General features: G+C 41.0%; 1 protein-coding gene across 1 annotated transcript in view; it reads right to left on the reverse strand.

Annotated features, from left to right (window-relative positions):
* diaph2 (diaphanous-related formin 2) overlaps positions 1–26,510 on the reverse strand; it is a 382,471-nt gene that overhangs the window by 285,057 nt on the left and 70,904 nt on the right. The window lies entirely within an intron of this gene.

Genomic DNA, 26,510 nt, shown 5'->3' on the forward strand with positions numbered 1-26,510 from the left:
CTACATTTCACATGGGGGTTGAGTCAAGGTACCATGCAAAACGAATGAGGAAAGACGTTGCAGAAACAGCATCACACATGCCTAAACCAGCCTGCTAGGCAAAAGCGTCGTCACAATGTTCATCCCTGGAGTGCTGGTTCCCCACAAAGTGAGCTGTGCTAATAGGCAGTTTGGGAAGTAATAAGCTAGCTCATTTATCTGGAGAAAAGAGAGGCCTGCTGCTCTCCTGCAATGCACATTCCACATGAAAGAACTCTTTTTTTGTTGTTGTTTGAAAAACCAGAGGCAGTCTGAGAACAGCGAGTTACCAATAATTATGTGCTTTCCATGTAAGCTGAGCTCATGGTTTGATTGGATCAATAATTGCATAAAATATTAATATTCATTTGATAAAGGATGATGTAAAATTATGTTTTCCAAATTCCTAGAGTAATTCCTGCCAAAGTCAATTATAATATTCAATTATTTAGCAGGAATGTAATCACACGCAGCCTAGTACCTCATGTTACTGTTCACACGTGTAGAAGAAAAAGGATAGACGAAGTCCATTCCCAAGTAAAATTGAGTTCCCCCATTCATTTTTGTTACATGGTTTTTTCTTCGATTATTATCTTCTGCCATGGCTTTAAAAAAAAAAACTCAACTCTAATGCTTTGATTCTAACACTTGTAAAAAAAAATCATCTCAAAGAACATAAACCTTAGAGTGTACTTTAGCATAATTGTGTAGTTTTCCAAACTATAGTTGGATTTTGTAATAAATCCCTTTACTGCCTTTTCACATATCTTTCATCTTATTCTTGAGCACTGTTGGGTGAATGTGGAGGAGTGACTGGGTTAACTTTTGTCTGACTCAAGATAGTTATCAGGCCAAGGGGGAGATAAGAATTCTTCTCATTATTATCAAGATTTTGCAACTGTGCACAACCACACGACTCTTTGTTTCACGCTTCTGCCAAACACAATTTTAAATTCTTTTTATTGACAGCTGAAGAACAGCTACATTTTAAAAATGTAAGAAATTAATAGGAGACTGATAAAACCAGACAGACAGGATATGAAATGTCAATTTGATGGAGAAGAGGAAATAGACAGACACTCCAGACAAATCCCTGAGGTGAAATGAGGGGACTTTGAGTTTACAAGAGTTATACTTCAAGGTTTCACTTAGACAGTGATATATAACTGTCTCTGTAGTGGGTAATACCATGACAACTACAGTTTTCTGATTGTTCAAGTCCTATAAAATATATATATATATGTGCCTTAAATCCCAGGTTGGTAGGGCAATTAAAAAAAAAAAAAAAAAGATCTCAACCAGTTCTCTGTGAAAAGATTTTGTTATAATTTCATGTTTCACTTAGTTTTTTTTTTTTAAAAATGTCCACTTAAATTTAATTTTCCTGCATCTGCAGAAACATTGCTCATTGTTCCTTCCTTAGACTCAAAATACAAATGAGGATGTCAAAAAAAAAAAAAGTAACATTAAAAAAACATTCTGAGTTGATGCCTGTTAATCTGCAATTTTTAATAATCTGTTAATCCAGACACAAGAACATTTGTATTTAGGTGCAGTAGTTGGTAGGGTCTTTACTAAGGGGTGTCACGGGAGTTTGACAATCCGGCCCACATGTGCTGTGTTCTGTTGATTTAGAGAAGGTCGACGATTGTGTCCCTGATGGGTGGGGTAGTATCAGGTACCAGGGCTGTTGCTTTGGTACTTTGTTCAACCAAAGTGAGAGCTGTGTTCATATTCTGGGCAAATAGTCAAATAAGTGTCTGGTGGGTATGGGACTCCGACAAGGCTGCCCCTCGTCACTGAACCCCCTGTCACTGTTTGTAACAGAAATGGACATGATCTCAAGGTACAGCAGGGGTGAAGACAGTTTCCGGTTAAGAAACCTTACAGTTATGTCTCTCAATTCTGTTGTTGTGTTGGCTTCATCACATCATGACCTTCAGTGTAAACTGGAGCTGTTTGCAGCAGAGTTTGAAGCAGCCATGAGGAGAGACTGCACCCATGAGATGGATGGATGGATGGATGGATGAATGAATGGATGGATGGATGGATGGATGGATGGATGGATGGATGGATGGATGGATGGATGGATGAATGGATGGATGGATGAATGGATGAATGGATGGATGGATGGATGGATGGATGGATATTTCTCTACTGAGAAGAAGGCCAAATCTGCTGTATTTATTATCCAATAGGGTTGATACTCCCTGACCAGGGACCTACCAAGGACAGTGCATCACCTGTGTCAGATCAAACAATGCCAACAATGCAGGACCAACATACAGTCCACGTTATTTGTTAGGAAAAATATTACTAATTGGCACTTATATTCTCCGGGGGAGCAGTTTTGGGAGTTGGTGCAATCTGCTGCTTGTCCCCTGAAAATATCATTGTTGATTGTTGTACCATCACAGCAGTTCAATCACCAAATCTTTTTGTAGGGTTTCGAAAACACAGTGCTGTCTGCAGTGAATCAGGTTAGATAAGAACAAAAGCTAAAACAACTGGCTTGGTTAGACAGTGGAGAGGCGATATGTCAGAACTGTGCAGAAAAAAGCTCGAAATATAATGGCAGCTGAGATGTATTAAAATCACAGTGGTGGAGTCCATGCAAGTCTGAAGAGCAATCATTTGCCATTTACACGGCTTGACTTTAGTGGTGTTAGAGCTTAATAAAATGCACTCAGCAGTTCATTCAAGGACAGAATGCAAGTTTGAGTAATAACTCAAGTTTACAATTTACTAAAATGATAAATCAATGAAAAAATGTCAACATTGCACAATAAATATATACACTTTTGGCAAGGTAATTGAGAACAAAATAACATAAATGCTGACCTAAACATAGCAAGAAAAATATGTAAACTGTGGAAGGAAAAACACTCACAATTTCAAAAGCAAAAATGCTGCTTACATTACTGTGATTCCATTTTAGGAAATGGCTGATCAGGCGACTGCATTTTCAGAACAGTACTTCCCCAGTAATGGGCAGTGAGAGGCAAATACATCACCCACTTTTTATTTATCTTCTAACCTCTCAGTAGTTCCCAGCAGGGATACAACTATGTCCAGAAAAGCTAGAGCTCTGGTTTCACCACATGTTCTGACCTCTAGAAACCAAAGACACTGACCATAAACTGCTTTTTCATGACCCCAGCTCAAATCAATAGGTTCCTTTGGGATAATATCAACATTACACCACCGTACTGGCAGCAGAGAAACAACGTGAGGAGCGGGAGGAGGGGGATTACCTGCTGGCCACTGGGTAATAGAGTTTTCCCCTGTCAGACTCGCAAAAATGGTCAACAGAAGAAAGTGGTCAAAAAGAGACCCCAGAGAAAGGGAGCGATACGAGATGCAGAGATGGCAGAGAAAGACTGTGTGCGCAGTTTGTGATCCAGCAGCAAGATGCAAAATGTGGAAGATGATTCAGGAGTACGAGAGTCAAAAGAAGTAGGGAATAGATACAAAAATAAAGAGAAACCGTACGGGGGAGAAAGTGCAGGTATGTGAGATAGTACATCAGGAGACACCGCAACCTCAACGGTAGAGGACAGACACAGCCTTTTGACCACAGCCTAGAGCCTCATCTCCTGCCGCTTATTGAATCCCCTATTTGTCGATAACAGTATTTCCTGCCAAAGAAAATAGTGCTGGGAGCAATTACTTCAGTGAGCCTGTCAATTTCATTTTGGGGGGTTAGGGGAGCATTGAGGCTCATTCCCTCCTCCTCTATCACCTCTGTCTCCCTTTCTGTATGCCATGGGGAGTGAGAGAGTGCCGCGCCTTCTATCGAGGGCAGGGCAGGGAGACAATGCCAAGGCGGCTGCACCTCCACATGTCATCTTCACCTGTAATGAGCCTATAACAAGCTGGCAGCTTCCTCAGTGCCCAGTGCTCGGCCCACTCAGGCAGACTGATAGATACATTATTCAGCTTCTTTGTCAGCTTACTGGAGAACCACATAAGCAGTAACATGTCTGGCCTGGAAGCTAGCGCTGGGAGATAGCTTTCAGGCCAGACATGCTTCTCCCATTCAGTTGAACCCGCTATCCCTCTCTCTATCTTTCTCAGGCTTGCACACAAACACAATCTTTAAAATAATGTTTCCCCAACTCCCCAACAGTGTTATGTGCTTCAAAGTTGCAATTAGCGAGTGATGTCTCAATGATTTCTTCAAAATGGCAATTATAAAAGCCGTCCAAAGCTTTGTTTATGAGTCATGTGCTTCCCTTTATAGCAAAATCACGACACCACCTTATTCATTTTAATTACGTGATTCATCGCAGGTAAGATAGTTACAGTACTTAGAAAAGGGTACAAATGTTCATATCAGACAATAGGTCATTCTCTACGGTGCAGCACAATGCAACAACCAAGACTGTAGCGAAAGAAGAAAAAAAAAAATCCTTAGTGTCACAGATTTGACTATTTGAATCTGACACAGTAATGGTATCCAAATACTTCTTGTTTTAATCTTGTGAAGAGAAAAAAAAAAAGTTGTAGACAGAAGCCATGAATATGCTGTATCTCCTTCATCCCTTCCTTGTAACTGAAGGTGATGAACAACACTGTCACTTTGGTGCACGTATGAGCAATAATTGCATGTCTACAATACCACTCCTCTGATGTAATGAATCAAAACATATTAAAACGTATGGCCCCCACCTTGGCACCCCAAAAAAAATCTGACAAAAAGTTCCAGATTACTGAAAGATCTAATTACTGCTTCTTTGTGCGTAATTAATGAAAATTACAAGAGCACCCTACTGCTTTATGTAAAAATAATAAAGATAGAATCTGAGCAATTAGAGCATATCAAGCTGCCATGCTATAACTTAATTTCCTGTTCATTAAGGGTTGATAGATTAGTTGAGAGAAAAAGATACCAGCAAGAATGGGGAATACACAGTTCTTCAGGTAGAACTAAATGTCACACGGCCCATCCTTTCTATTATGATTCAAACATGACCTATGAACAATGCTCAACACAACCGCGCGAGGAACCAGGGTTTGCACAACAATCACAAAGAGACCAACCTGAGAGATGTTATACTATATGAATAAGCATTCCTACATTTAACACAGTCTAAAGTTTGGCATGTGAGTGTGACAGTAGTCACGGTAAAGGTCAACGGGAACACGGATCAGTTGAGATGCTGGTTGGATGGACAATCCCCAGCCCCCCTTAAAGGACAGAGTTCTGCTGCCGGCAGATAAGACATTTCATCTAGCCACCAGGGCGCAGGGCTCCCAGCTCAGTGGGGGATTTCCCACCAGACCATGTGGCCAAGCATTTCATCTCTTTCTCTCATCGTCCATCTACAACTCTGTTTTTTTCATTTCTTCCTTTATTTATTCTTTCTTGCTTCTGTCTCACTCCATCCATAGTGAGGTGTTTCTGAACCCTGGGTGACAGCTACAAAGAAATATGCGTTTATCTGTACGCACCAGGGTTAGGGTTTTTCTACTTTTTCTATTTATTTTCTTCCTCTATCTTCTGCCTGTTGTGGTCAGAAAAAAAAACAAAAAAATCTACAGACAGCTTTATTCTCCTGTGTCTGGGCAACTTGCTGATAACACAGACACAATTAGGCCTACAACATTCTCTCAATAATCAGGCTAGTGGCATTATATCTTATGTCCAGACAAGACAAGCTCACTGCAACAGAGCAGCAGAGAGAGAAGAAAACACAAAAAGAAACAATGACTTATTAGGCTGGTTGAAAATAACATTGCAGGGTTCACTTAGTAAGAAACGCTGGGCAGCGGCCAAGGCATCATGGTGTTTGTGTATTTGTGTGCTGATCTCCAAGGTCTTGAGAAGGAGCATCCCGTGACAGCAGCAAGCACGAAAAAATGTGGATACTAAAGTATTCCGCTGCTATTTTAACACAAAGTTACCCACAATAGTTTGTAAAAGGTAATTCAACTACACACAGGGGTGTGCTGCTGGGTGGGAGTGTGTATGTATGAATACAACGAAAGGTCAGAAGAAAAAAAAAAGAAAGCTCAACAGCTCAACCATAGGGCTGAATACATATGAGATTTATTTATTCAGAACTAGAACTTACACAGGGACATGTTTTTATTAAGGAAAAGCCATGTTCTTCTAAATAGGTTTTAAACTTTCAAACAGATCAGAAAAAACAGCCTTCTTTTTTGTACTTGTGAATGATGCTTCAATGTGTACAGAAAAAGGCTGACATGACTTTAGACATCAACACATTCAAAGGCAATTATGAACAAAGAACTAAAATGTATACCTTCTGCCCCATCAGCAGTAACTACATTTGGACAGCTGAATGAAAGATTTTATTATTTATATGCATCACAAATGAAAAAAAAAATCTATGTTTTTATCCAGTTGCACTTACGCTGCAACCTTTCACAATTTAAACCTTTTTAAAGGTAAAGCAGAAGTCAGTTCAAGGTTAACCTGTTTGTGATCCTTTTACCTTCACCTTCACCAGACCAACAAAAAGGGTGACTGTATTCACTTCTTTTAAGTGGCTCACCGTTTTCCTTTCTCTTTCACGCTTTCACCTTTGGCTTGACCCACGACCATACATTTCAAGCTTTAAAGAAAACACATACACGACGCATGCACATGTACACCATACATGTCCGTCCTACTGGCTGTGGCCCCAGATGTGAACAAGGTGAGGGCAGAGCAATAGCCATCGTCAGCAAACTCCCTTGGCTGTAATCCCACAGAAAGATGACCTGCAGTGTGCCATCAGTGTGTCAAATAGCAGTAAAAGGATGCCCACAATGACAGAATATTCAGTCAAGGAGAGCTGAATTTCTTATGGCGTGACCCCAGACTGTGAAGGAGTCTTCATCAGTAAAGCAAAGGTTGAAATCAAGGCCAAAATCCCTGCAAAGTAAAACTGATTCTGAAAAAAACACTCATTAAAAATCCATGGAAATAATGCCAAGCAACTGCACCTCTGTAACCCTTTTAAACTGAGGAGACTGAAAGATGAAATTTAAAATGTCTGCGTGCGGAAAAGAAAGTATCAATGAAACATGATCTTGAACACCCAAGCAAACCATCCAGGAGCGAAGACTGAACTCTACGGCCAATGGAAGAAGAAAAAAGATAAAAGCCTACGTGTGAAGCTGTTGAGTGATAAGAGAGGCAGACTAAGAGGGATGGTGGCGGTCACAATAAGCATGGCAGACAAATATATAAATAAAATACTGACACATTAAATAGCTCGATTTACAAGAGACCAACACACATGCAACAGAGGACTTGATGAAGGATTTCTCCAAGATGTTATTCCTATTTCCAATGTTAAAGGGCCAGCCGAGTTGCATACATGTTTATGTACAATAATACAGTCGTACAACATCATGCATTTCCCTACTTTTCAATTTCAGGAATGTCAGTCAGTGCTGTACCTGTCTCTTGGGCTCTCAGCCACTTTAAACGTCACCCTTGCCATTATATTGTCGTTGTATTTGATGGTAGGTAAGGATATTATGTGTCAAAATGAAAACACGTGGCATAACTCTTCTCCCACACACCATCTTTTTTATGCTTTATTCATTGAATAAAGAGCATTGGACCGGAGAACGGTTGTATGATTTTAAATTTGGTGGACTTTAATTAAATCTGACACTGGCCTACACCTTGCTGCCTTTGCGCTCTCCAAGTAAATAGCTGGGTGTATTGTAATGAAGTCCTCAGTCACTGTAATTTTGTGCCACAATTAAGCAAAGTATCCCTGCAAAATGGTACTTAGTGTATGTAAGCTGGAGAGTGTGTGGTAACTGTATGTTACATAAATATGAAAGAGTTCAAAATAAAATCCAGAAATTATGTATATTGTTAATGAAAAAGAGGCTAAATGAGAGCAAATGCTGTTGCACAGCTGTTAACATTGGGGAATTAGTGGCAGACTGTTTTAAATTACTATTCGACAACTTATTTTGGCCAAGGTTATGGAAATAGTATGATTTTTGGAGCTCCTACAAGATCTGCTGCTCTAGGTCCTTACTATCTGTAACTACTTGGGCCAGAACTTCGTCCTTGCCCTATCGATTCTCTGTAACAACTTTCACGTCTTAATGCAAGAAACACTTCTGTGCACACATACCCAGTAGCACACAGACACACACACACATACACACACACACGGCCATATGCACAGTGGGTCATACATTGTTAAAAAATGTACCCGGTTGACTTGAGTTCTGTTGTTTTTTTGGGGGGGTTTTTTAAAAACATGATGCATTTTTGTATGTATATTTAACTAAAGGCCAATAACATCACAGCTAATTATTGCTTGACAAGAGGGAATGCTGTAAAGCTTGAAACCACAAATGTTCAGCGTTAAATGTGTCTGTGTGTGCTTATGCATGAGTGTGTAGGTGCACATACATTAATATGGTTCGTTTCACGCAATTGTACGGGTGTGCTCGTGACCCTGTCTGTACATGTACGCTTTTTTGGGTTATGTTTGTGTGTGGTGCAGAATATTCCCCTAAGCAGCTCTCCCTGTGCTTTGCAGGACTCAAGTCTGCACTGAATTTCAATGACACTTCTATAAAGATAGGAGCAGATGTCAGCCAGCTCACTGAAAGTCAGGTAGAAGAGAGTGAGAAAAGTAAAGTGAGTAAAATTGACTACACACTAGCCGCAGAGAAAAGTCTTAAGTTACGTGTCTATTTGCAGCAGTGTAATAAAAGAACTGGGTATGACTTATTGTAAAGATGTAGCATTTAAGATGACTTATAATACAGATACTAACATAGAACTCTGAGAAGCCATTTAAAACGTATATTAATAAGTCATCTGTATGTAGATACACTAACTGGAACATGACATCTGATCAATAGTTCTTTTATTTACACCAGATACAAACACACATTGTCATCAAGTTGACTGTTGTCATACTTTAATCAGATCAAAATATGCTAATCATGTTGGCAGGTCTGCTTGATTTGTTCCAAGAAGATAACTTGCGAGCTAACACTGCTGTTACTAACTGTAGCTTTTGCTCGGCCTTCTTGAGTTAGCAGGCAGACTTTTAATTTGGAAACTTTTCCTGGAGACTGTGGAGAACCAACTGAGATTCGATCACAATGTGAGCCTGTTCACTTCCAAATGTGGTCTTGGCTGACTTGGCCTGACAGGTCAATGCTGTTCTGGCGGCCCGAGGGGGACCTCCACAGTATCAGGTGGGTGGTTTTAATGTTGTAGCTGATCAGTATAATTTCACTTTGCATTAGCATGTACTTTGCCTTATCCACACAAGTTATCCAGATTCCAATTGCACAATAACACAATATGTAAATGTGATATGAAAGACAGCTGATGGACAGGTTTTTCTGAGCTGAAGTCCTAACAATAAGATCATTACAGAAACATATGGATTTCTTTCTCCATTAAGCCGACCTAAAAATAAGCCCCTGCAGTGATTCACCCACTGTGCTTTCAAGATAATGCACTACACTCCAACCACTCACCAATCAATTCAAGGTCAGCAAGTGGCTCAATATTGTCCCAAAAGATCCCAGAAACCATAAAGACATGAGGTATTTTGTATGTAGATGAGATGAGAAAGGGGGTCAGATTTCCACAGTTATATGGAGGCGACAAATAATGGCAGAGGAAAACTTGAAAGGCATGAGAAGCCTTGGCACTCGTTTCCCCCTCATGTACTCTCTGTGTCATGGCAGAGGGGGTTAACAAGTGAGCTGTTAAGCAGGTAAAGTCACACAGGATCTAATTTAGGCTTTCACTGTGGTCTCTACTGCATTGATTGCAATGTGAAGGCCTAATGAACTCTGTGCTGTTGTTTCCAGCTCTGGGAGCTTGGGTATGAAGCCAAGAGCTGCAACAACTGACTAAAAGTTTGGAGAAGGACTACAAAAAAGGTCTGAAGATAGGGAAACAATGCTGAAACAATGAATAAATGAGCAGGAGTACTGATGCCGGTTTCTAATGTGTGTCCTATTTTATGCTCCTTCATCCTTCTTCACCGACCCTCTCCATAAGGGACTAACCTTGATAAATCATACATAGGGCAAACACGCTATGGGGGCAAAAGGTCCACATTAGTCTGACATTCTTCTTTTCTCTATTTCTTTCCGCACTGATTCAGCTGAATAACAATCCCGGTTTTAAGAATAAACAATACTTGAACTACCTTTTGTTGTTTTAAAAAGCTGCTCGAGCTTATGTGTAGACACAATATCAGGCAACAGATCATGAGCAGAACCCTCAACGAGTCGAAGGAAGCGGGTTTAAGGTGCCTGGCCATTTTGAGGATGTACAACTAAGCCTGAAAGCTAAAAGAGCACAACAAAAGGATTGAAAGTGATAATAACAAGAGATATTACATAGAGGTGTTTATGTCGCATGATATAGATCTGCACCCGTCTCAACATGGTGGCCAGTCGCTCTCTGTCTTCATCATCTACACAGAGCATGCTACTGCCAGCAGTTGGAACCACAAAGCCAGTTTTTCATTTCTGTCTGTGCCATTTTCATTAATGTTTACAGCTTTCTCTCACAAGGTCAGACCATTATATATGAGCGCATGCACAAAACACATACACCAAACGGCCACAACATTAAAGCCGCTGACAGGTTAAGTAAATAACATTGATCATCCCGTTACAGTGTCATGTTCTGCTGGGAAACCTTGGGTCCTGGCATTCATGTGGATGTCACTTTGACAGATATTATCTACCTTAACATTGCTGTAGACCAGTCTCAATCCTATGGCAGCAGTTCTCCCACACAGCAGCAGTGTCCTCCAGCAGGACAATGCGCACTGCCACACCACAAAAACTGCTCAAGAACAGCTTAAGGAACATGGCAAGGAGCTGAAGGCGTTCACCCGGTCTTCAAACTCCACAGCACACCTCCAGAGGTCATGTGTCCATAACCCCATGGATCAGAGCTGAGCTGGCAGCATAAAGGTTGCGTATGCAATATTAGGCAGGCTGTTTTAATGTTGTGGCTGATTGCTGTGCACATAGCTGACTTTTGAAAATGCATGTTCTAAATTAATCTCATTTAGGTATGTTGCTCATATGATTTGCTGAGGTGTGTGTAACGTTACAGACTGGTTCCACCTTTGCTTCGGTTATGTTAGAAAGCACCGTTACGCTTTGGCGACCCTTTTACCTCTTGCTGCTGGCCTTTTGCTAGACTGCTGGTGCCACTGTATGAGGTTAATCAAGCGCTGCTGGCTTGGCCTTGGCCCTACACTTCTACTACTGATGGGTGCCAGAGTGGTGACCCAAACCCTTGTATGACCCAAGGTCACAGCCTTGTGTTTAATTAATGCCACAGAAGGGAATATCCATCTTCACTCATACACGTTATGTGAAACACAGCAAGGTTATACTCTGGAACCCTAACTCTATAAGTGCAGACAGGGCCATCTAACTTCCTCTGTCACTTCTTCACTCATTGGCTTTGTGGATGATCAACATATCATGTAAAGGTAGGTAAGTGGATTCTGATCAGCTAAACACTATGTCAGGACAATATAAGAAAATCTGCAATTGTTCACTGTTGCAATGATGGTATACTTGCAATAAATAAACAAATAGTGAAATTTGAATATTAGCAACACAGTTTCTAATCTTATCTTTCTTATCCTATCTTTCGGCTTTAATAGGTCCATAAAAAAAGAAATAAAATAAAGAATAAAGAAATGAAATAAATTATTTCCCGCACATGCATTCCCAATCAATTAAACAGAACATTAATTTAAATGAGGCCTTATAACTATAACAAATTGAAGTTTCACCTCGTCTGCTTACTTTGAAATATTTTCTCCAAAACCCAACAGAACCATCTCTTGACATTTTTCCTGCTCTTCTCTCCTTCCTCAGCCATTGCGCTACCTCACCTCTGAGGGTAGTGGAGGCTTCAAATGATTGGCCAAAGGGTGTGAATGCTTGGTGCATGTGTCCAGGGCTCCTCCTGATAGGTCAAATGTTCACCCGCTGAGTGTGAATGCGTGGAGTGTGTACATAAAATGATTTTTCGTTTTCATCCCATTTCAGGTAGTCGTTTGCACCGTCTTTATCGCTAATGTTCATATCACAATGAAAGTAGGACTTATCAGTCAGTACTGCTTAACACCTGCATGCTTGCGCCTCCAAAACGAATGGTACAACTTGTAATGTTCCTTACTTAACCTCTGCTCCTGAAATAGTCTGCACTCTTATCAGTACAACACACAAAACCCACAACCCATCATTTCCCGGTCATCCTCTCCAACCTGAGAACAAACTGCCAAGAATGTGCAATAAATAACAAACAGGAAAAAATAGGCAGGATGACTGAGGACAAAAACTGGGCTCAGGTAAAAATGATTTGGCAGGGACATTAATGATGTCCAATCCCTACACAGGTTCTGTGGGCAGATTCTGATGGAGGGGACAAGTATGATTTATGACAATGGCAGTCCTCGGAGAATGGTGATGGGCTTTGCCAGAAGCTGAATGGGTGGTATGCAAGTGCGTTTGTATCTGTGTTCATGTTTGTGTTTGCAGTACTGACCCTCAGCTTGGACAGGATTGTAAATGGGAATAGACTGAGCTCTGACCAGGTAAACACACACAAATACACACATACATTCAAACTGAAAAGGCAAGAAAAAGCTCTGCATTTCCTGAACCTCCAAGCAGTGGGTTGGGTACATTGGATTCAGTTATTATTTCCAGGGCAGTCAGCTTTGATCTCCTTCTCATGTCTGCATTGGGGTTGTCTCATCTCTAATAACCACAGATACATTTCCTCTCCTCTTCCCTGTTAGCTAGATAAATAGGATTTCAAATTGTCTGGTGCTACCCCATCAGAAGAAAAACATGATCTATGAAATATCTTCCCATGAAAAACCCATACTGAGAGATTATCTTCTCATCACACAGACAGCACAGCTAACAGATAGGGTGAGAGAGGTGATCTGTACTGAAAGTGGAACACACTGCGTATGTGTGAAGAAGGTGGATGCCTGTGCGTACGTACGTGCATGGTGTTGTCTTTGTATGTGTTTGTGTATGTGAATAGAAAATATCAAAACATTTGCAGAAAAAGGAAAGCAATGCAGTCCCAATTAGATTTTCTCCATTTATGTCCCAAACCTAAAAGGGCTTCCTTTCTAATCAAGCATAATTGCATGCATTTGCACTGAGGTCTCAGGAAACAAAAACTGTTTCTTCTAATATCCACTCTGTTACTTTGTCTCCATTGAGAGGCTGCAGGCCATTCAATAGCAGTAGAAATACCTATTCATCAAGGTGTCTATGTCCAGGCCCTTCCTAATAACAGATGGAGAGATCTTTAACAGCCCATAAATGAAGGCTCCAAACTCCAGAGAAAGCACTTGCATCAGCAGAGCAACAGTTAAACGAACTCTCTCCTAGGTTGGGCTTGACTACTCCAACAAAGCAAGATTAATTTGCCTGTTGAATTGAGGCCGATGCCCCAGCCATGGCATGCTGCCTAGCTGATGGTGAGGTGCAGTGGTGCCTCCCATGCACCAGGAGCATTGGTAAAATGTCAACAGTGCAGCATTACATGGAAAAGCAGAAAGTGGCTTCCATGGATTTAGTGAAAAGAAAGAACATGTGCTTCTTCACCTGGCTAACAAAATATAAAGTCCCTACCACAGACCAGACATGCATTTAATCAAAAGATAAATGGATAGCCAATAGGATTGAAGGCTGTACAGATAACATCTGCATCTCTAGACGCCTAATGCATCTGTGGCAACAGCACCAAACCAACAAGAATGTTGGAACTAATAAGAACCACAACAATTATAGCTCTGTTCCAGTGCTATACTCAGGGGGCAATTTAGATTGCACAGACTAAAATAAGATTATTATTAAGTGGAGAATGCTGAATCCGTTAGCAAAAGATTAATTAAAGAGATATTAAAAAATACAATATCCTTGACTATATCAATATTGTCATTAACAATAAGACAGGAGTATCATTCAATACACTACAACTCAGGCGTACGGGAACACAATGTGTGACCTTGGGTGAATTAATTAAATACTTCACCTGTGCTAAATATGAGATGAAAAATGTCGCTCGTGATACGCTGCTCTGGAGTGAGAGAACTGGTCAGAAAGGATGAAATGAGAGAAGAAATGTAATTATTTCAGAAGCAGCTTCTTGTCTCCTCCCACACACACACAGACACACAGTGTGCCATTGTGTGTCACTGTGTCTGGACATGTGTCTCTACGCTGAACTATTAGAGACACTATGAAGCTGTACCTTTTCAAGTAGAGGCCACTGTAGTGCTGGCTTCCTTTTCTGGCCTCTTTTTTCTCCCAACAGCTCTGACAGGTGTGACCTTTCGGCTGTGCTGGTAGCGGCGACTCTCGCCCCCAGACAGTAGGCCTGGATTAGTCACCATCTCTGAGGATTGTGGCGCCTTGCACGAATGCGCATGTGAGGCCCAAGCTCTCTCCAGCATGGCCGAAGGGCCTGCTATGAAAAATAGAACACCTAATGCCTGGAGATAGAGACATTCATCAAAGACCAGGGCCTCTGCCTGCCTGCTTTGTGTGCCGCCCTCCCTCCCTATTCTCTATTCAGTACTGAGATGCAGAAACAACTCACTTATTGCAGAGTCATAAAAGAGAGATGGGGAGTTTTATTATTATTGCTGTAAGAATGTAATATTATTTCTAGACCTTTTCCCTCAAAAGAGTCCCTTGCTTCTTTTTACAACCATTCACATGCTTCAAGTGATCTCTCATGTTTAGAAGGAAATAAGGTTATCAGAGTCTCACGCGAATAGACATCAACAGACGGATGCATATGTAGCTTCTTCACCAGCTTCTTACCACTCGAATCATCTCAGCGGGTTGCCTCTATTGGCCAACTTTTGAATGACAATTACAGGAAGGCTACTGAGAATATCAGGAAGCGGCCAAAGATATCTTGGGAACTGGTAGCCATGCCAACTAACACCGAGCGGCCAGACCAGTTAACCTCCGCAGTGAACTGCTAAACCCTGGGGTCCAGCTTGGTAATGACATCTCTTCCTCCATGTCTTCGCTCCATCTTTGCATTCCTCTCGGTTTATCCTGGCAGGTCACGGAGGAATACTATGGTTGAAGATGCTGCCTGATGCGTGCTCATGCCAAAATGTACCAGGACACAGGGAGAAACGACTTTCTCTTAGTTTATTCAAATTCCACTCTACCAACAAGGGGTTAGCATGAGACTGGGAAGGGGTGGGCTATTGAAAATATCAAAGCCTAAAGGTTCTGTGCCATGAGATTTCTGTTTTGCCTGGAAGACATGGTAATGTGAGCAAACCAGTGAAGAAAGGAATGCAGACAGCAGACACATGGAGATCAGGGAAGATGATACGCATGTTAACGCATGTGGCGTACATATTCCTTCCAAATTTATACAATTCAAATCTTTGAGCTGCTGCTGCAATCTTCAACTTCAAGTTGTACTCGTCTTGTGGAATGGAAGTAATGGGTTCAAAAAGCTATGTTGACAGTCAATGGCCCAAAAGATTGGGCTTCTTTCAGTGGGTGAAGGTGATATTTCACACAGGGCCTGTACATAACAAACACAGCAGACTATATGCCAAAGGCTAGCCAGCAGGATTTCAGATGCACACACACCATATTTCTCAGTAACACCACAGCTTCAGGTGCCTCATGGGGCCACTGCCTTCCTTCATCCCTCCATCTATCCCCACATACCCCTGTCTCTCTGATCCTCATCTCTTCTCTCTCAAAACCTTAGGTTTAGATGGGCCTTCAGTGTGAGAGCTCCTGCTGTCATACATAGCTCTTCGAAGAGGAAAAGGAAAGAAAAAAAAATCAAAATGAGGCAATACTCAAACAATAGTTCAGTAATGTCACAACCCAAAGTAAGGCCTTGTCTCCTATGGCTGTATATAGTAAACAACCTACGAAGATGAACTGCACAAGTGTAAAAGTACCATTTCACTAATAGGAACAGACACACTGCAGCGCTGTTTCATGTACTCAAATGTGTCTGTTTGCTCAAGTGACTGAACATTGCATCAGGCATGCAGATTGTGCTTGTGTATGTGCCTTTGTGTGTGCCTGTGTGTGTGTTCTCTGCCAATGCCAAGGGCTTCGCAGACGTGGGGGGTAAAACGCTCTTTAAGAATGGGATTTAGTAACACATAGGCAGCTCTGGCATTGCAGCTTCAAAGCAGAGGCAGGCAGAAATTCCCCCTGTACATGTGCATTTCTGCGTTTGTGCATGCGTGATGCACGCTTTCTCACCGATAAACCTATTGCCACTCCGAAGGAAGATCATTTGAAAAGCTTCACATGGTAGTAGCACCACACACAGCATCATGAAGAGAAATACATGCTTGAATGATTTCTAATATTACAAAATGTATGTCAGACAGGGGAACCAGACAACAGAGCATGAGAGAGGGGGACAAAGAGGGTGAGGTTTGGTGGGCGACTCGGTGCGGAGTCTTTAGTGTAAGTAATACGATATGATCTTCATTTCTACTTAACTGGCAATTTCTGCAAATACAGATTCTGCCTCCAGACAACAGCATGAGGGAGTGCTCTACACAAATGCTTGATGGGTTCTTTCTAATGTAAAAAAGACACAACAAACACAGATTTCACCAGGTGAGTGCTTTTCAGCATGAAATAGACTCATCCATTCAGACGATTGCACACATGAATAAGCACACATACATGCATTTTCACATGTATGCACACACCCAAGTGATATACACATTGAGATCTATATTTAAACACACACAATTAAAACCTGCATCATTTATTACTTTGTGTCATGATTTGGTTGCACACAAGGAGGCAGAGGTAGTGGATGTTTTCCAGTGGAGTCCCTTGCGACACACATACAGCATCTCTTCAACAAAACCTTCCAGATGAGTAGCACAAGCTACTGGTATGACTTAGAATCATGCCAGTGTGTAATAGAACATGAACATATTACTTGCCCCAGAATCACTCAGCGTTTCATCTCATTCCATTTGGTTTAGCTGACCGTAACTCTGTCTGGTTCCACTACCCCTGCCAGCCACCACAGACTGATATGCTTCCTCCAAGGGAATGATGAGTAGGCAAAGATTGCTCAAACTTCTGCTCAGTAGGCTACTTTCTGCCAGCCAGTCAGCCAGCCAGTCAGCCAGCCAGCCAAGTTAAAAGATTTATAAGTTGATCTGAAAATTAGTTACCTAAATTTGCCTGGTGACAGGGACTGGATTTTATGATTTTTCCGTACAGGCAGCTTTCTAGGCTGCCTGAAGACTGAAAAGGATAAAAGTGAAATGAAGGAGTCTGCCAAGATGCCAACTATAAAATTCCATCAGCCAGAGAACTCTACTGCTCCGAGCTCTTGCCCAATGGGCAACAGGAGACGGAGAGAGAGAAAGAGATACAGAGAGAAAAGAGCTGTGAAGAGGAAACAGATGGGAAATGGAAGAGGATTTACGATGGGTGACGGTCTCCTTTTAACCCCAATATTTGCTAAGAGGAAAAAGGATGGTGAAATTACATTACAAGGGCCACGATCAATAACCACAAATATTAAACAGCCCCTGAGTCCTTCTGCTTATACACCTAGCTTTATGTGGAGCAACACCATTCAGAGCTAACATTAGCTAGTGTGGTGATGACAGACGTGTTCCTGACGCAATCATGGGCCACTGAGCATCATGGCCCTGCCTTAACTTCATCTTTCATGGGTCACTAACAAGATACTATAAAACCAAAGCACAGAGTCAATACTAATGAGAGAAGACATATTCCAAGTGGAGCTGGTGACAGCAAGTGTATCAGCAGCCTTTCCCACCACTATCTGCCTATCAGTGGGTGAGCAAGGTCATGCTGGAGATTAGGTTTCAAGAGAAACGTGGTGAGTGAGTATGACTTGCCTGTCACTGCATCTACAAACACCTCAGAGAGTTGTCACAATAATGGAATTTTTGTTTGGAGGAATGGTAGTAGCAGTGGGAACAGAGCACAGAGATAAACAAAAATATAGGCTCATTTGTCAGTACAGATGTGAACAGGGACACTAGATTATCAAATCTAATTCTACATCAGTGAAAAAACATCAGTACGACAATTTGTGTGGATATTATGATCAGAAGGTGATTACACAACCTTAACATTGCAGAGGTTTTTTTGGCTACATCTTCACAGATTACATTTCACTCTGACCTCACTCTAAACACATCTGCTATATTAAGCCAGTACCAGAATCAATTTGTCATCACTCAACATATACAAGCAGACACAAGGGCTCAAAGCAGCTATTCTAACCACAGAGCTTATTTATCCATATTTAATTTTAAGTTAAGAAACATTTCATATCGATTGTCTTAAAACACTTCATAACACACTTCATAGAATAACGGGGACGCTAACTTTTTCACCCTGTGTCTCTCTAAAAGCACTTCAGCTTTGCTTGGGACTTTCAAGTAATCCAATGGAATATTTTCTCTGAACATGTGCAAGTGCAAGACTTGGATGATTAACATGCAAAAAGGTGAATTCAACTTGCTATGCACCAGTGACAGCAATAATGTCCCACTGAGGATGCGAAATCCCTGGAGTTTAATCACCTAAATACAAAGACTCTAAAGTAAAAGAGCATCCTCATTCTGAGCAGGAGTAACATTAGCTCAGTCAGGCTAAGACAAGCATCACATTCATGGACCAACAATGGAACCAAGCGCTGTGATAAATTGGCCTGTATAAGCCCCATAAACCATTTCAGATAATGCGCAACTGGTTAGTGGGCAGACATAATGAGGTTTATCGCATTGTAAATGCACACAATTGGCCCTGTTTGGTAAAATACATCAAATGCACATGGGCACTGGGGTGTGAACCTCTTTAAGCATCTCTAAGAATTGCGGGAGCGGAGAGGTCGATGTGTGCTTTGGCTAAAAAGCTATCATTATCCAACAAGCAAGAGGATTTAAAAAGCTGAAGTAATTTATCATCAAGTGCATTCCTCAATCAAAAGTCAAGGATTCTGCCATCCTTCCTCGCGTTTTGTGCTTCGAATCTACAACATTTGGCATTTTTAATGAAGACTTCCTGAATCCCCAGGATCTGAGAGAGCTTTACTCTATTTCCCCTGGTGAGGGCTCAGTGCCGGCATGAGTTAAGTGAATGCTGCATCCCAAGTGGCTCCGTGAGAATGCACCTGGACTCCTTAATGGAGACACCCACATTGGAACAATGAAATAATTGACAACTATCCTAAGGAGCTTTTCAGCTTAGGTTCTGTTTGAATGTGATGACAATAACAACCAGTGGAAAAAAAAAAAAAAACACAATGCCACATAAACAACTGTGTGAATATGAATGTCGCACTTAGCGAGATCTCTGTTCTGGCAACAATATCAGAAACATCCAGGCCAATTAATTAGAGAACAGGACTTGACCTTCAAGGTGCAACCACTGCAGTTGTTTGTTGATAGGAAACAAGGACAGATTTGCTCATTTGAGATTAGAGGAACAGGGAGTAGAATTAATGGCTGCTCAAAACTGGATGACACAAGGATGCATTTATTTAGTGATGGGCAAAAAAAAAAAAAACACAAAAAAAAACAGCAGAATAAGCTAGATGACTGACATAAAGAGAACAAACTACTTACATTTTTTGAAATAGAAAATCTATCAAATCTGCAGCTTTGACTTTCATCTCACTTGAAAGTGAGGCTTATGTTACAAGTTGCACATGTCACAGTATTTAGAGAACATATTGTTCTCATACAAACAGCCTGTTGCAGTTGCCAAGGAGTCATACTTGAACTTGAAGTAGCATTTTCAGTGCATGACTTTTGCAGTATGGTATTAATAGCTAAGTATAGGACCAATTCTCATCAACAAAGCAGTCTAATAACTGTATCAAATGATACAGCCGCTACGCTTTTTAACAGGAGGGACGAGCACGCCGACTGCACATCACCTTTAAGGACAGTGGTGACAGATACTAGTGGGCATTTTGTGGGAAAGAGTTTCTACTGGTGTGTGAGAGAAACACCAGAACACTGCCACAGTCACAGTAAAGTATTGCTACAAAGGGTAATAAAGTTACGGTAGTCAGCCATAGTCCACCTGGATAAGCAGAATAGTTACTGAAAAATGTTGTGTTCAATGTGACAGAAGAGAAATATAGGGTCCCTGTCTGTGTTACTATATCATCCTCCTGCATTACTCACAGAAGAGTTGTGAGAAACGCAACTTATCACAGTTAAATTAGCAGCAGAAACACAGAGCTAGATAAAGTAACCGTAACTACAGCCACAGTGGTCTCTTTCCTGCTTTCTTGAAATATTCTAGAGTTTACTTTTACTACTTTACTGTAACAATAGCAAAGTCAAATCCTTTTCTTGTAAAGCATTTGCAAAAACTGAGGTGCTACAAGACAATCATGCAATTTGTGCTATTCACCTGCTAATCAAGCAATCAGCAACGCCTGAACAGTGCATCTGAGAATAAGGCCAGACTCACGATTTACTAGGACAAATGCATCAGGAGACAGAAAGATACAAATGCATTCAACTGACTAAGGAAGCAGATGGATTGGCAAATCCTGGTGGGTACACAGTAGACATTTGCAGTACACTAAACATTTAAAACTAATGTGATTTTTTTTTTTTTTTTTAATTGTATAGGAACCAATAGACAGAATCAAAATCATAGTTTCTTAATGATTTGCTTGGAATCTAAACCTTACGTTTGAACTGGTTCTCAATGCCCAGAAAAGAATGACTCAAAAACATTTTAAACATTTGGCCCAAGGATTCTTTCAACAGGTAATAATCTAGTGTCTCAATTAGGACCTCTGTTAACAAAAGGTGCAAAGTAGAATAACTTATTATGTTAACTTCACCTGGTTCTCTGCTGCCGTGTATGCATGAGCCTTGCCCACAGTGAACCTCTGACAAAGCATCGCTGCCCTAATAAAAGGTTTCTGCACAGCACACAAGTCTTAAAGTGTTATCGAAAACCCCGCTGTTAATTCTGGCAACATGTTGGCGAAAATGTTGGTGAGATTCTCATGTAAACAAGCACACATGTAAACACAATGGGCACTAAGGAGGTCAGGAAAAATGATTGAGGTCACGTCCATGCGTTGTATAGTAAATCGACAACAATCATCACGACAGGCCCACAGCGCAATTCTGAGAACGCGATTTAAAAGCAGCTAACATAAGCTACCTCCCTTTGCTGTGTTATCCCCTCCAGTGGAAGAAAAATAACAGGCAGCGATAATACATATCAGCAAAGATGTAATGCCCACCCTTGCTGCTATTTTGTCATTGTTCACCAGCTGCTTCTGTTTTGTTATTTTTTTCTTTATATTTATTAATGTAGATATGGCTAATGGCCTTGCTTTAAGAGTTTGTCTTGTTGGGATTTCAAGTGTAGCACTACTTACTAGAGACAAACGTTTAGTTTCAATAATGCAATATAACATAAGCAATTTATTCTTTTTTTTTTTAAATGGTCTTGTCTTGAATTTATTTAGGGTGAAACAAATGAAATTGTGAATTTTTCACAAGAGTACAGAGATTTTGTTTTTTGTTTTTTTATTTTTAAATGTCATTTTATTTTTTGGACATATCACTTAGCTCTTTCTCATCATATATTCCACCCATGACACTGGCTTATAAGTGGTGTACTGGCCAGTATGACACTGACCTACGAGCCATCTACTATGCTCAGAAAAAATACATTTAAAAGAAACTATAAGAAGGAAATCATAATGAATGTATTACTCACTGTGAACTGAACCAGTGTCTCTTTGCCTTCCCAAATCATACATCCAGACTAAATCGAACATTTGCTTAATATTACAGAGTAAAAAAAAAAAAAAATCACCTCTGGAGAGACTTCCAGCACTGTCTTCTATTAAAAAAAATAAAATAAAATAAGTCATAAAAACAGAAACATTTTTGCTGTAACATTACATCAATTCCACCCCTGCTGCTACCCTAAAATTGTATTTTTTAAGAAGACGGAGTAGCTCACTGAAGGTGCCAAAGAAGAACCCCAGTTTCATAGTTAAATTGTGACATGAAGGCTCAAACCTGTTAGGTTTAAGATGAATGTTTTCATGCATCTTGATTAACACTGACAGAACTTAAAAACTCATTTTGTAAGCCATTGATTTTTATGCCAGCATAGAGTTTAAATGAAACCTTCAAATGCCTGCACATTAATAAGGGGGATCAATCAGTTGCATGGTCTGTGCTCGGCCATACTGTGAGTTTGAACAAATTCATGGACACTGGGAAGTAAATCAATACATCCGGACATGCGAAAGGATGTAGCAGTTTCCAGCCTTTACTCATCATATTCATCATATAAACACACAGACTGTCCTCACTCAACAACATGAAGAGGAAAACAGTTCTGCCAACATTCAACAGCCTTCCCAGTGGCTGTGTTATTCTATTGCACTTCTCGTCTCCATATGTGAATGCTGCACATTTGTCTGCACATGTGTGAATCCATGTGTGTGTGTGTGTGTGTGTGTGTGTGTGTGTGTGTGTGTTTGCTTTCAGATTTTAGTGTACAAGCGTGGTTATGTGTACTGTATGCGTTTGAAAAGATGACAGGTGGTGGGAGGATAGTAGATCTTTTGAGACTTGTCACAGTGTTCCGGTTTATGAGCCAATGACAGGAGACACACACCCATCCACATCAAAGTTTATTACAGTTCATCACCTCCCCACCTGCAGTGTAATGACATTTAGCCAATCCTATAAAAATCTCAGGAAACCTGTGGGTATAAATCAATGCCTTTCCACCTTTCCAGCTGCTGCTCACATCCATTATTAAAGCTTCCACATCCTATTCGATAGAGTACGAGAGTCCTCTTATGACAAGCATGTGTACGAGTATGTATTAACGCCTGTCTTCCCCCAAATTTTGCCGGGGAGGAAAAAAAAAAAACGAACAGACCTTAATAGACAGAAATAGCACACACATAGAAACACACAAACAACATACCATACTGTGGCAACCCCCAACCTCACATCCCCAGCCCCGTGGAAAAAAGGATCAGTGTGTATCTCTGCTGACAAGCAGTTTACATAAAATCCCATTCGTTTCATCGAGGCAACCCTGGTAAGTGTATGGTCTGCTGCAACCTGGTAGAAGGCTGCACCAGCTCCACCTGTCTGGGACTAGGGTTTGTCTGTTTTGGGGGCTCGGTTCATTATTTCTAAGTTCTTCACATGGAGAAATCACATGCTTTGTACCTGAAAGCCTAGTCAGATACAGATGTAATGATGGGATACAGTCCAAAATACGGTGCGACGACAGCAGCAGGTTTGTTTCTGTGTCGAGGCATGCGTGCGAGCCTGCCCGTGTACCTGCATACAAGCATGTGCAAATATGTGAGCTTGTGCGTGGCTATTATATGAAATGAATGAAGATTGTGATGTGCGGTTCTTAGAGCAGTCAGTGACTACCCTCTGCAGGAAGGCTGAGTGAACATCAGGCTGGGAGAGCAGCACAAGCGGGGAGGCAGAAGAGAAATGTTTACATGAAACAAAGAGAGTACAGTAGAGATTTAAATGTTGTCGTTGCAATCTGTACTATGCCACCCAATAAAAATAAAACCTTTCACAAATGATTGTTTTGGGTTTATTTTTGATTATTAACAGCCTTTTACCAGCAGCACTAACTGCGATCTTGGATGGCTGCTCGTATGACTTTCCGAAGTACACATTTTTATAGCCATTTGCCATTGATGAGCTCTGTGTAGTTTTTTGACTACTTACTAAAACCCATTATTTATAATGAGCCATCATGGCCAACAAGTACATTATAAGAGAAGAAATATGTTTTCATTGTAGATTTTTTTCTGCATATTTATTATTTGCTAAAGGGAAAATGGTTTTCCTGTGGCAATCTCAAGTCTCAAGTACAGCTCATTTAGGCAATTTTTCACATTCAGCACATTCTGATGTTAATGTTAGCGCCTTTAAAGTACAATAGAAATCTCGGGAAAATGATAATATCTCTCACTGTAATCAATTCCGGAGTAATGAATGGAAAGTGACATTGGTTCGCTGATGGTTGTGTTGGTTTTCATAATAGCATAATAAAAATCTCAAGGACCAAATCAGTGACGTGACAGGATTCTGTCTTCACTCATTGGGCAACTGGATTCAGGGCTGTTTTGATATCAAATTGCTCGATATGACAATCTGTTTCACAACTCTGTATGTCTTTCAACTCATACATTAAAGGAACAGCTCAATTTCCTTCAGAGCTACATGAAAAACATGAGCAGCGCTGACTATCAACAAACCAGAAAGCCAACCTATCAATACCAGGGAAAGTATATGCCCAACCACGCCGATTTCATTTCCATCGCTGTGAAGATGGGAGGTACATCAAGCTCTATTCCCAATAGGTTAAACAATAGCAACTGAAGTACTTCATTGCTGTACATCAAAAACAATGCACCACATGAGTCTTTGAATGAGCTGTTGAAAGAAAACAGCCGGTTTCCTGTCAAGGTGAACATCCTGAAATTATTAGCATTATTTACTGCACTGACAGACTGCAGAGAAGAGTGAGCCTGGAAACAGTAAGTACTTGATGATTGTGTTTAAAAGGTGAAATATACTGCCTGGCATCATGCAGAGCTGCATCTGAGTTTTCTCAGTTGGTGCAAACTGTACAAGGGAAATTGTTTTTGACGAGGAGGAGTGGAAAAAAAATTATCATTTATGGGGCTGCAGTATATGCTACGAGGCCATCTTTTAATTCCTTCTCTCTACACGCAGACTCTCCCTCTCCTCCTTCCTTCGCAGCCTGCCTTTCTAGTCCACTGCCCTGGCTCTTAACACATGTTAAGTACGGAGGTCAGCTGGATGCTAGGGGTCTCTCTGTTCTGTTAAAAAGAAGAATCAGCTTATTAAAAAGTGAGCTCTAGAGGAAGCATCCATGCTCCACCTCCCACTGCACACAACTACTTTACTAAGCTAATTAGCTACTTGGGCCAGTAGCTGGTGTCATTGGGGGAAACAACATATTTCACCCTGTCAGCTTCTGCCGGTGACCTCAGATGAACTTTTGATACACTATTAAAGTAGATGCCCAGAGATGTCAATGCTTCCCAGAAAATTCGGCTCATCTTTATAAATAACTACAAGCCGGTGTCATCAGCCAGCTAAAAGGTCTCTGATCCTCCAAAATACGGTGGACTGTTTTTCTAGTATGGCTGTGACTGCGTACAAAGTTGTGTTTTGTTATCGACTCAGATGAACTCTGCTACCACTTGTGAAGCGTTCTGCACGGTACCATAATTGAGCTAAAACTGCCTTGATCCAGTGATTTCAGGATCACACCTTAGCACTGATGAGTACAATAATTTGACATGCAAATAGCAATTACTGTAGATTCACTTCAGTTGACATTCAACAGCTCCGGCTTTTCATCCACGTAGTTTTCTGTAATCACAATTGAGGATCATGCCTTTGCTAGAAAATGAAATAGTGAGAGAGGGGGAAAAAAAGACTCAGAAGGTTGCTGGATATTTTCAGTGTGTCTCCTTAAACCATCACTTACTGATTGCTTCCCCGTGCTGCCTTCTGGCAGAGCAGCCTGGATCTTTGATTAGAAGAGACTCCCCCATAATCACAAGTGTATGATTATGGCATTAGGCCGGATTCTTCACATCAGAATTTGCAATCAAGAAATTGGCGTCAGGGATCGATACGGTGCAGCACCTCATCTGATGGCAGAGAGGGGATTGGAGATTGTGTGTGGGAGGAGGCTTAGGATCAATTAGGAAGCGGCTGCCACGTCCAGACATTACTTTTAATCTTCTAATGCATCTGTGCAAAGACGAGGGGCCCAACGTTTGTTGGCTTCTAAGGAGGAGGAATCGATCCTTTCCGCACATCTTGACGCCAGTTCGTCCTGGGCTGTTTCAACAGCATTTAAGACATAATGAAAGGAGAGAGCCTAAATCCGCTTACACTTCCTAAGTGAAGAAACTGTATTTGGTGTCACACTTTAGGTGAGGCTGAAACATCTTAATCCTTTGAAATAGTTTCTAATACATTTGAATACCTGGGTAATCTCTCAGATGTACTGTAGTCTACTGTAGTGCTCGAGGCTTGCCTACTGTGTTGACATCCTGTTTCATCATACTGATATTTCCAGCACATAAAGGGGGGTAAGAGGTCCTGATTGACCTGCAGGATAACAGACCTGACAACCTGTGAAAAACACAACAAGATGTGAAAGTTTCCAGACTATTTCTTTTACTATGAAGTCAATTACTGAACTCAGAATTGTGAACCCGTGATATGCTGACAAATTATTGCACAGTGGGTAATATTATTTCATTGGACAATCTAAACTGTCTTGAATAGATTCATGCTGCAATTGTGGTGAAAATAAAAGAATTGGTGTGTTGTATGGAGTCCTTATCAGTGTAGTCCATGTGGAGTGTG

The sequence above is a fragment of the Stegastes partitus genome, unplaced genomic scaffold (genome assembly GCF_000690725.1).
Source record: "Stegastes partitus isolate 25-593 unplaced genomic scaffold, Stegastes_partitus-1.0.2 Scaffold2, whole genome shotgun sequence".
Taxonomy (NCBI): domain Eukaryota; kingdom Metazoa; phylum Chordata; class Actinopteri; family Pomacentridae; genus Stegastes; species Stegastes partitus.